Below are 12,480 nucleotides of genomic sequence, written 5' to 3' on the forward strand. Positions count from 1 at the left end.
CAGCAGAGTTTGATACCTAGTGGTTGATATATTGAAGCATTTTCGAACTCTTATCAGTCGCCGAGAGCAAGATTCATGAGCTGATTGAAAGCCATGAACTTACCAACAAGCTGACGACCGTTTTGGATTGTCACTCGCATCCTGCCCCGAATGCTTCAGTCGATCTTCAAGGATGGACTCGGGGTGGATCCTACCTCTACAGGCTGCTCAGCTAACTCGATGATCTCCATATAAGGCCTAGGATCATCATCAAGAGAGGCATCACTCTAGGATCTACCGAACATTTCATCCAAGGACTGCTCATGCAAGTCCCTCAAACAATCCCCGGTGAGGTTAACAGCCCTCATCTGACCACTGTCACCCTCACTTGCATAACCCTCATCTGGACAACGTTTTTTCTCACAATGTATTGGGACGGGAGCATTGTTTTGAAACCTAAAACCCTCTTTGGCATCGTGATCGGGAAAAAGAACTTTACTAGTGAAAGATCAAATTGAACTCGAAAAGCAAGTCAGGAACAAGTCTTGGTCGAGAGCGATGAAAGCGATAGATCAAAACAAAGATGGAAAGGGGGTATTTATACTACCGGAAGAGGTGTTATTGATCTTGATCGAACGGTTGCAACATAACGGAATCAACGGTTGAAAGGAAGAGACGTTTGGCCTTCCCGAGGCTATCATAATGACCATTAACTCTGCCATTTGACGTGGCAACGCAAGACTGGGCGTGACCTTTGAGGAAACCCAGTCATCGTAACGAATAATCTCTTCAAACAAGAATAATTAATGAACCCGTCAAACATGTCCCGAACGCTACCCCACACGATGCACCCATCGTACGGGATAGGGGGCTAGTGATTCGGAAGGTTTTGTACCCGACCGGCTTCGAACCTGGGTGGGGCTAAACTAGATGCTTAGTCGGGACCTTTACCGACTGATTAAGGAAGAGCGTCACTTACGCTGGACCTGTATGGCAACAACGCCCCAAATAGAAGGTCAACTACAAGGATGATAAATCGGGATAGACGACAAGGAAGCATAGTCAAGGGAGATACCACGTCTCTTCCCAGGGGAACCAACCCGATCCGGAAAAGATAACACATACACTATTTAAACGAGGACTCACCCGTCCGGTAAGCATCCAATACATTCTGAACATAATCTTGTGTAACTTTTGCACCAGATCTTAAGCTGATCACTGTCTAACTTAGGCATTGGAGGCAGCTGCCCGGCAAACGAGCCAGCCCGCATCTAACCTTTCTTACAGGACTCATCGTCTTTGGAACCTGAAGGGGCTTAGTCGGCATCTGAATCATAACTGAGTCGCATCAGAACCACAAACTAATCAAAATCCATGAAGTGTGTACTAAGTAACAAACATAGGAAGAGTTCAATTAACTCCCTAACTTTTCTTAATGGACTCTTGGCCGAACAATGAGCTCAAGGATGGTGTAGAAATCAATAAGGACTCAATTACTTCCTATATACAGAATGTCAAGATTTGACAATCATGAGAGATCTGTAAACCTTAATCAAACTACCAAGGTATGACTCACATTTTCTATATAAACCTAGCACTCGGCCAAAATTAGGCATACATTCTTTTGGTATTCCTTCTAACATTGAGAGTTATGCAACCTATGTTCTTCTTCTAAGGGTGTGTGCATCCACCAACTTGCTCATCGAAGGTGTAACTCGACCAACCCAGTCGAGTACATTTTTGCAGGTAGGGGTGTGATGCGTCCAAAATCTAATCAGCCTTTAGATCCTTGATGAATGACCTGCAAAATAGTGTTAGATGTGGCCCAACCAGGGGTCGGGGGGCCACCTCCAAAGGCTAAGTCAGTAATGGAGCTGATCACAATGCTCTAACCAGTTGCAGAGCTTGAATTGAGTAAAATAATTGGGGGGGGGGGGGGGGAAGATTCATATACTTTCACCATGCGTAGGTGCTTCGGTTATATAGACTTTACCTTTTATTTCCGACCATTGGATTCATTTGCATCTTCTCTTGGTGGCCGTTCAATCTTAGGGTTTTACTCCTCCTTTCGAAGTTAAGGGTAGCTACCAATCTTTGCATGATTCCCATTCTGAATGAGTGGAAGTTACCTGTTATAACTTGACCGTGTACCTCGAAAGCTTCGGGATCACATTTGTATCTACAACTGTAGAATCGTTCATCCTTACGTAAATGATGGGTTCAAGTCCCAAACCGGGCCTGACTACACTTGGACAGTTACTGACCGGGTTCTACAACCAGACCATGGTTAAACTAGGTTCGGGTTATCTTTTCCATATTAGGGTGTAAACGGACCGGATTTGGATCAGATAGTGGTAATACCATATCCGCATTCTATTATATTCGAACATATTCAGATAATATCTTATAGATTTTCGGATGGATTTAGTTAGATTCAGATGATAATCGAGAAAATTATTTTCTTCAGTAGATTATTTTAAATGGGTATCAATACATATTGAATACAATTTTTCGACTACTTGTTTACATCTTTACCATTTTATTTGTGAAGGCTAAGTTTGAAATTTTAGAATTTAGCAATTTGGTAGCTATTTTAATAGAAAATCTAGAAAAAAATAGTCACATATCACAGGTAAACAATTTATAAAAATAAGAAAATAAATCTAAATAAGTAACTTAATTGGATAATTTTATCGGAAGGATAATAATCAATAAAAAAGGGGTATACCATATCTGCATCCTATTAGTAATCAGACAGATTCAGATATCCCTAAACAGATGCTGATGCAAATTCGAACAAACAAGATTTTGGAGCAACAGGAGGCAAAGTTCAAAGTATCTCATAATACAATGCGATACTAGCCAATACGTGTGTTGGATGCAACCAATAAAATACATGTTGGTAGGTCTCTCTATTGGATTGTACAAAAAATATTGACCAATACGACACAGTACTTGATACAAGTCTACATGTCTCTTAAAATACAAAAACTTTAAATCTTGATGGGAGGAATCTTACCTTCTACGGAATCAAATGTGAAATTGAGATCTTGTAAGTGCGTCGAACGACCAAATTCTTAAGAGGAATTTCACTACGGAAGGAACTAAACTTAGCGATTGAAAAAGCCAGATGAAGATTCATATATTTAAAAAAGATTAACACATCTTTCTCACACAAAGCGCCTGTAGCTCAGTGGATAGAGCGTCTGTTTCCTAAGCAGAAAGTCGTAGGTTCGACCCCTACCTGGCGCGTTTTAAGTTAACTGACATTTTTAATAATTTAATTTTTCAACCTGGAAAAAAAAAGGGGAAAAGCAGACAGCTTGATGACTCCACAGAAATCAGCACAACTAGCGGTAGCCTCAAATTATTTGGGTAAAGAGTTTCATTAAAATTGGGCAAAGACCGACGTTGTAGAGCTCAACCAAGGAAAGGAAACAGTTCAAACTGTCGAGCCCACAATTAACAGGGCCTTCCGAGTCACGACATGAGCAATTACATTGCAAGACCTAGGAATTACATCAAACTTACAATCCAAAAAATAGGATTTTAGCTTCCTTATATCCACTATTATAGGGTCCAGATCTAGATTAATGGCTACCACCGGTTGCTGGATGATTTGAATCAATTCCGCACAGTCGGATTGAAATATGGCTTTATCAGTACATTCTCCTAGGGAGTCCAACATGGCTAAACGTAGAGCTAAGGCTTCACCGACAATAGCATACTCGAAGTTCTTTTCTTTTTTTTTTGAAAGAGCCTTGATGAGAAGCCCATTTGCATGGTATATGGCATAACCCAAGCCTATCTGTTTATTTGCATAATGAAAAGAGGCATCACATTTAACTAAGTGCCAACTTCGTTGGATATAGCCCGTTCTTTTCATCATATTTAACTAAGTGCCAACTTGATTGGATATAGACCGTTCGATTCACCTTTGATTTGAGTGCCTCGATTTTTGCATTTTTCGTTATCTCAAAACAATTCACCTTCCAAAACCCTTCATGGTGATCAGCTGCTCTGTTTGCGACCTCCGTTGGAGATCTTTTTCCCATATTAAAAAAAACATCATTTCTTGCAAGCTAGATTTCCCAGATGATAAAGAAACATACGCTGATGAACTTCCTGGCTTCCCATTTTTCTTTTGGCATAACCTTGCGGAGACCTTCAAGGCAGTCCGCAATTTGAAGGTGCTAGTGCTCCAACGATTGGTATGAAAGAGGGCAGAGAAACCAAACCATCCTAGCAAAATCACAGTCCAGGAACAGAGGGCCTGCATTTTCTTCCATGTTATAGCCTCTTGGACATGTATAATCTCCTTTTATGTTTCGTCTTTTGAGGCTTTCTCCGGTTGGGATACCTTCTGCACAAGTTCTCCACAGTAAGTGATGGATTTTTGGCCATGTATAAGCTTTCCAGATCATGTTCCAAGTTTCACTTCTTATACTTTTCCACCGTGGGTTATGAGAGATAGTTGATTGTTGTTGATCATCAGCCAGATCTTTGTTTGTCAGTGCATGATATGTGGATTTAACTAAAAATTTTCTTTTTTTGTCAACGCCCATACCAGTGCATCCTTTGTGCGAAAGATTCCTAATTGAATTTTTTGGATCTCCGCTACATCAATGGGATGGAAGAAGTCATTTAACAGATCTACCCTCCATTGTCTGCTAGGGCTGCAACTAGGCCGGGCTGCAACTAGGCCGGGCTTTTGCAATCCCGAGCTTAGCCCTATATGTTATAATCTGAGCCCATTCCCGCTGACCCTAATTTAAGGCTAAGGATTATTGTCCCTGGCCCTAATTGACCATATCTTGGCCCTAGCCTTAATTGGTCATATCCTTGGACTTAAAATATCAAACGTAAATTCTTTAAAAAAAAAAAAAAAAAGTATCACAAGTAAACAAAAAAAAAACTCATAAACATGTAAGATGATTCAAGTTCATACAAAATGATAAATAGTCAATAAGTTGATAATGTTGTTTTAAACATAAATAAATTCATACTCTATAATTCTATTTTGAGCTCTGAAAGTCTCCCATTGTTTTAGTGATGGAAATTGAAAACCTTTCCTATTACTTCGGTGATGGAAATTGAAAATCTCTCCCATTTATCTCTTTATTCAACAAAAAAAAAAAGAAATTCATATTCAAAACTTTGTTAACAAGTAAATCAACGATAATTTTGACAAAAAAAAAAAAATCAACGATAATTTAGTATTGATATTTTTTTCGTAGTTAAAGAAAATGATACTTTAGTTACAAACATAACTAGATGTCCTTAGTAAGTTTTTTTTTTTTTTTTTTTTTTTCCTGAAATATTACATTGGAGGCAAAACAAAGATGTCAATATTCATGATGAGAAGTTGGGGTGTAGATTTGATAATATTAACTATCTATATACTAGCTTTTATTATTTATAATATATTATCTCGCCTTAGTCAAAAAAAAAAAAGAAATCAATGATTTTTGGGAACTAAAAATGACTTAGTTTGAAAAATAAAAATTATCTTAAAAATAATATAAAAAGTGAACTCGTAGTCTAATATTATCAAAATGACTGAATGTCAAAGTCGAGACTTATAGTTATATCAATGTTAATATGAAGATTAACATAAAAATCTAGTACATGATTAGGGTCAAATTAACATTAAGACTAGAGCCAAAATTAGGCTCAGGATCGAGCTAAAATCAAATGGATGCTTACTACATTGGTAATAAGGATATAATTTAATTTTATTAATTTTTTACAAAACATGATCATGCTTTTAAAATTTGACACGTGTCAAGTATTCACTCATATGGATTAGAATTAATTCCTCTCCATATGGGTGGAGGGTCCAGACTCAAATCAATGCCAAAATCATGAGCCTAAATCAAGGCCAAGATTATGGCCAAGATCAGGGCTAGAATTAGGGTCAAGATCACGGTCAGAATCAGGGCCAAAATCAGGGCCAAGATCAGGGTTAGAATTAGGGCCAAGATCAGGGTCAAGATCATGGTCAAAATTAGAGCCAGAATCAGGGCCAAGATCAGGGCCAAAATCAGGGACGAGCCGAGATGGGCTAGGCGGGCTAGAGAGTAATCACAGGCCCGCCCTTGGCCTTATTTCAGGGCCATAATAGTTTGGCCCTAACCCGCCTTTAGGGCCAAAATCTTTAGCCCAGGCCCTATTCAGGCTTAGAGCAAGCTTAGGGCGGGTCAGGGCCGCCATGGCCAAACTTGCACCCCTATCGTCTGTTATCTGTGTCGATGATATCTCCGACCCACATGATGTTGCAACTAGCCGGTCTTGGGAATTTCACTTTTCCTCCAATTGTATTCGGCAACCAATAGTCCTCCCAAATTTTAACTTTGTTGCCTAGTCCAATCTTCCACCTGAGATTTTCTTCTAGAATTCTTTTACCCTCCAGAATACTTCTCCAAGCCCAGCCCGAATTTTGCCCAAATCTTGCATCCAAAAATTTTTATCTTGGGAAGTAAATGGCTTTGATGAAGTGGCCCACAACATATTTGATTCACTCTAGAGTTTGTAAGCTATTTTTGTAAGCAATACTAGATTTTGCCTCTTTGTATCGCGAAGACCTAAACCTCCTTTCTCTCTTGAAACACATATCCTTTTCAAGCTAACCCAATGTGTTTTAAATTTTCCTCCATACTCACCCAAGTAAAATTTTGCAGATCTTTTCTTCAGGTCTTCGTGGATGCTCTTTGGTATTTTGAAATGGGCACTAGCAAATTGGGGAAGAGCCATCACCACTGATTTTAGGAGCACTTCTTTTCTTGCATGTGACAATAATCTCAATTTCCAACTTTCAAACTTCCTATGTACCTTTTCTATGAGGAAACCGAATGTAGCTGTTTTTGAAACTCCAATCTCAGGTGGTAATCCGAGGTACTTTGTTGGTTCTTTTGTGTATGATATTTTCAGGATTCTTGAGAACCAACGTTTGAAACGAATAGGTGTATTTGGGCTGAATACCAGGCTTGATTTGTCCATATTGATTTATTGACCATTGCCTCTACAATAGCTTTGAAGTGTTGATTTAAAATTTTGTACTGCTCCAAGATTTAATTCAAAAAATAGCAGAGTATCATCTGCAAAGAGCAGATGAGATATGAAGGGTGCTTTGTTTTTAACTGAAATTCCTTTAATGCAACCAGCTTGCTCCTCTTTGTTGATAAGGGCACTGAACCCCTGTGCACACAATATGAATAAAGCTGGGGACATAGGATCACCTTGCCTTATACCCCTCGTTGGGGTAATAAGACTACTAACATTTCGTTGATGAGCAGCTTATATGAAACAGAGGTTACACAGCTCATAATCAAGGAGATCCAGGAGGGGTTAAAATCCCAATCTTACCAGCATTGCTTCCAGGTATGACCACTCCACTCTATCGTAGGCCTTTTTCATGTCTAGTTTAAGCCCCAAAATTTTTTTTCTTGCCTTTTTTTCTCTTCTTGATGTAATAAAACAGCTTATGTGTCATGAATATGTTATCTGATATTTTCTTGGAAGGCATAAATGCTGATTGGAAAGGACTTTATGAGTGCTAGAAGGAATTCTTGTAATCTTTGAGCAATAATTTTTTATATAACTTTTGAGGCCACTTCTCCAAGGCTGATTGGGCAAAACTTATCAGTTGAATTTGGGCATGGCACCTTGGGGATAAGACATATGTATGAGACATTCAGTTTTGGCTCCATCTTACCTATAGAAAAACACTCAAGAACAAAGTTAGTTAAAGGTTGGCTTGTGGATTCCCTGAGTTATTGGAAGAAGATGAGAGGTAAGCCATCAGGTCCAGGGGTTTTTAAAGGGATCATGGCAAACAAGGCTGACTTTATTTCTTTAGGAGATGGGGGGACACATAGTTTGAGATTCATATCAGGTGTGACAATCGATTGAGTAGCTGAGATGATTTTTGCATTTCCACAGGGTTAACAGGCTCAGAGGTAAATGTGGTGGAAAAATGGGAAGTGAGAATGTTTTTGATTTTTGACTGATCAGTTGTCCATTTGCCATTTGAATCTTTGATTTTGAGGATCTTATTGACTTGCCTTCTTTGTAGTATTGTTGCATAAAAAAAAGGAGGTATTACTATCACCTTCTTTAAGCCATGATATCCTGGATTTCTGCAGCTACAGTTGCTCCTCTTTAGTTAATTCTTTCATCAACAGGTTAGCTAGTAAATTAACTTATTCTTGTGAAAACATAGCCTCCGGTAATCTCTGAGCTTTTTCTAATTCAGCAGTAATCTTTTTAATGTTGTCTTGAATATTCCCCAAAAGTGCGTTTGTTCCACTTGCTGAATGTAACTTGAGTTTCTTTCATTTTTTTTTTTTTTTTTTTTTTTTTGTCATTTGTGAAGCAACAGATCCTTGATGATATTTTCCCCATATAGCTGATGTCATGTTTTTGCTTTTAGGATGACTTAGCCAAGCATACTCAAAGCGAAATGGATGTTTTCCTTTTGTAATACCTCCAGCAAAATCCAATACCAATGGTGTATGATCAGAATCAAGGAGAGGTTGAACAAATAAGGTAGCTTTTGGATATAAGTGCCTCCACTGCAAATTACATAGCCCTCTGTCAAGCCTGATACGAATTGCATCCTTGCTTGCACGCTTGTTTGACCAGGTATAGTTTGCACCTTTGTATCCCAAATCTAAGAAGCCACAATTATTTATCAGCATTTTAAATCGAGCACAATCATGGGAAAATTTTCTGGACCCTCCCACTTTTTCTCTCCATCCCAGATGTGCGTTAAAGTCCCCTATACACATCCATGGCTGTGATCTAGATTCAACAATTTTTCTAATCTTTCTTAGGTATGTTGTCTGTTTCTTCTGAGAGGATCTCCACAAATAAATGAAGCATAGAAAGGGGGCTCATCCAAGATGGAGATGGATGTATCCAGAATTCTAGCATCTGTTGATATAATTGTAACCTCTAGATGTGATTTCCATATGGAAAGACCGCTAGCAGTATCTACAGGTGGAATATGGAATGACTCAGGAAAATTTAGTACGTTTTCCATTTCTTAACAAAGGCAAGTGGCTTTTGAGTTTCCACAATAAAAATAAGGTTAGGCTTCTCATTGATGTTTAGCTTTTTGAGAAACCTCCTAGTTGCAGGGCTGCCGAGACCTTGCACATTCCAACTCAATATTTTTGCAGGTGCTTGTGGATTATCTGGTGCAATTCCACGGGCGAATCCATTAAAAAATGTTGATTCAGAGCATCATGATCCATCGGTGTATTTGGGGTAAAACACATGTCATCAATGGGGAATTTTAGAGAGTGTGTGCAAAATAATCAAGATCAAGTTACTTTGAAGTTGGTCTTTTCAACTCAATTAATTCTATTGTAGCAAAAGCAACTCTTTTATTTTAATTTTGCATTTCTTGCTAAGATCAATACTTGGACCAATTTAGTCTGTGCGAGCATAGAATGAATCACTATTAAATACAATTATGCTCCTAAATTGATTCTAGGAAAGGGAACAAAAAAAATCAATAGAATCACTCCCATGGAGTATAACTAAACGTAGCCTACCAAAAAGCCAAACAGCTCATTGGGATCTTTATAAAAGACAACTATCCTAATATTTTTTAGAAAGATGTTTGATTCAATCATTACGGTGATAGTTGTTGTAACAAAGACTGATTTCAATGCTTAAATATTCAATTTTCTCGAAGGTAATGTGAGAGTGTCGAGCTTATCTATTTCCATTGAGATTGTCTCTGCTTTACAAATATATTAATCCACCCAAACAATTGGTCTTAGAATCTTTTCCTTCTTTTTTTAAAAAATAAATTGTTGGTGTGAAAAATATGATCTTAGCTCCATGATTTGTGCTTGATCAAGACCTAGTTCTTGTGACCAAAATAAGGTGAAAGTAGGCCGCCTCTGAGGACAGGAAGCCATCTCCGACGATCGAGTTAGTGCAGGCCAGCAAACCAAAGACTCCATTGAGGAGTGAAAACCCCAAGAGATAATGAAGATCAAGCTCTTGAAGGGTTAGAAAGCAAGAGAGTGGTAGCTGGAGAGTTCAGGTCTTACCCAATTCGGGCTTGATGGAGAATTATATAGCGGATTCATACCTCCCAAGATCGCATGCTTTACAGTCTTTGGATGCTGATTTGCTGATATGGAGGGTGGAGATGGCTTCTGCATGTTAAGGACCCAAGGCACGACCAAAGAGTCTTCTTAACCGTCAAGGAGTCTCATCAGTAAGAAACAAGCATGTCACACTCTTTTGCTGATGTGACAGAGGCTCAAGAAAAGAGGGCAAGCAAGCCGCCAACCCAGGGCTCGAGAAGATCCTTGAGTGTACGAAGCTCCTGCTACCTGCAGAGGACGACTGGAATTCTAGGCCCATTTAATATGGCCTTGCCACGTAGAGCCTTTTCGCCAAGTTACAGATCAGTGATAGGCTTGGGCCTTCAAGCCACTTCCCCGCCGGTGGGTCCTTGGCAAGGCTTTAATCAGAGAAATGCCCATGCCCAACATGTTGTCTAGGGCCGGCCCAAAAACCAGTTCTTTGGATCATGAATAACATACGAAGATGTTGATAACATAAATAAAAATTATTACCTATTTAAGTTAGAGTGATTAGTAAATAGTTTGTTGGTCACTTAAGGTGCATTCACTTGTCTGGTGGCTTCACTTAGATAAGGTTTGCACCTTATTAGTGATATTGTATAAAATAAAAGTGTTGTAATATACTTTAGTGCAAGACTGATTCGGCTAATTTATAGGGAAAGCAGGCCCAACATTAAATTGAGGCATGGGTGAGTCCGATTCAGTTTCCGAGTGATGACTTAATTGTCATGAGGTTTTGTCTAGAAGGCTATCTTCTGTGGTAGGCATTCCATGATTTTTTGGAATTAAAATTGTCCGATCTTGTCTTAAGATAAATCACCTCTTCTTTGTTGATAATTGCATGTTGTTCTCTATAGCCCAAGCTAGGAATGCTATGATCATTGGCCAAATTCTTCAAGAATATATGGAGGCCTTTGGTCAACACATAAATCATCCTAAGTCAGTTGTACTCTTTAGTAAAGGTGTTTCCTTGTCTGCTCGAAATTACATAGCTCAACTACTCCAGATTCTTGAGGTCACATCACATGGGATTTACCTAGGGTTGCCCTCCTCTTTTGGCCGTTCCAGGAGTCAGATGTTTTCTTATATTTCCGACAAGCTAGATAGGAAATTAGCTTGGTGGATGGAGAAGCTCCTCTCTTTTGCAGGGAAAGAGGTTCTAATCAAAGTTGTTGTAACAATGCTCCCCACGTATGCTATGTCCACCTTCCTTCTTCCAAAGACGATGAACTCAAAGTTAACTAAACATATTCGATCTATCTATTGGAAAAATAGTAGCAATTCTTGAATTAATTGGGTCAACTAGGATATTGTCTGTCTCCCTAAATGTAAAGGAGGTATGGGTTTTAAGATCTTTACCAGTTCAATAAAGCCCTACTAGCTTGACAGGGGTAGAGACTGATTACCAAATCTGATTCTCTTTGAGCTTGCACCATGAAGGCTAGTTATTTCCCTCACACATCCTTTTTGCTGGCCTTACAGCCTAAAGATGCATCATGGGGATGATATAGTCTCATGGTTGGTAGGGAAGTTCTTAAATTGGGGATCCAACAAAGAGTTGGCAATGTCTAGACACTCACATTTATTAAGACCCCTAGATTCTTGGGTGTCCTCTTCTTTATAGGAATACTTCTCTTGGCCCTCAAGTTGTATCTGAACTGGTACATTGACCTTTTAAAACCTGGAACATCAGTTTGTTGAGGACTTTGTTTAGTTATGATAAGAGGACTACCATTTTAACTCTCCCCGTTCTCTCCTTTGGCACATAGGATGAATGGATTTGGAAGGTGAATTCAAATGGCAAATTTAGTGTTAAATTGACATATTATCTTCAATTGTCTTTCTCTTCTTCCGATACTTCTTCTTCCCAACAATCTGATTCTCCTTTTTGGGAAAAATCTGGTCTATTAACACTCTTCCAAAAATAAAGAATAAAAAAATTCTTTGGAGGATGGCCCATGATGTGTTACCATCAAATAAGAACCTATTTTTGAGGAATTCTTCCCTTTCCTTATGTGTTTCTCTACATGAAACATGTTGAATCTATTTCATGTATATTTTTTCATTGTGATCATGCTTTGGCTTGTTGGAGAACATCAATCTTGAGACTTGATAGTACGGATCTTCAAGGGAAAACTCTACAAGATTGTTTGCAATTTGTAAATATCAGGTTTGGTAATTCCGACCAATTAGTTGAATTCACTCCATTTGGAGTCCTTTACTTTGGACTATTTGGAATGATAGGAATCATTTCTTATATAGAGGGATGTATCCTTCATTGAATAATTCAATGTTCAAATTTTCTAAACTGTTGAATGATACTTATAATCTTTACCAAAAAAAAATGATACTTATAATATGTCTTATGTGTCTATGCAAGAACAACCAACGA

At 38.6% G+C, this 12,480-nt stretch overlaps 1 non-coding gene across 1 annotated transcript; it reads left to right on the plus strand.

Moving 5' to 3' along the window:
- Window positions 1-3,158: 3,158 nt before the first annotated feature.
- TRNAR-CCU (transfer RNA arginine (anticodon CCU)) lies at window positions 3,159-3,231 on the plus strand. Its single transcript has one exon. It is a non-coding gene; the product is annotated as a tRNA-Arg (tRNA).
- Window positions 3,232-12,480: the final 9,249 nt, after the last annotated feature.

This window comes from Hakea prostrata, chromosome 2 (assembly GCF_041222555.1).
Source record: "Hakea prostrata isolate BN-2017 chromosome 2, UWA_Hpros_2, whole genome shotgun sequence".
NCBI lineage: Eukaryota > Viridiplantae > Streptophyta > Magnoliopsida > Proteales > Proteaceae > Hakea > Hakea prostrata.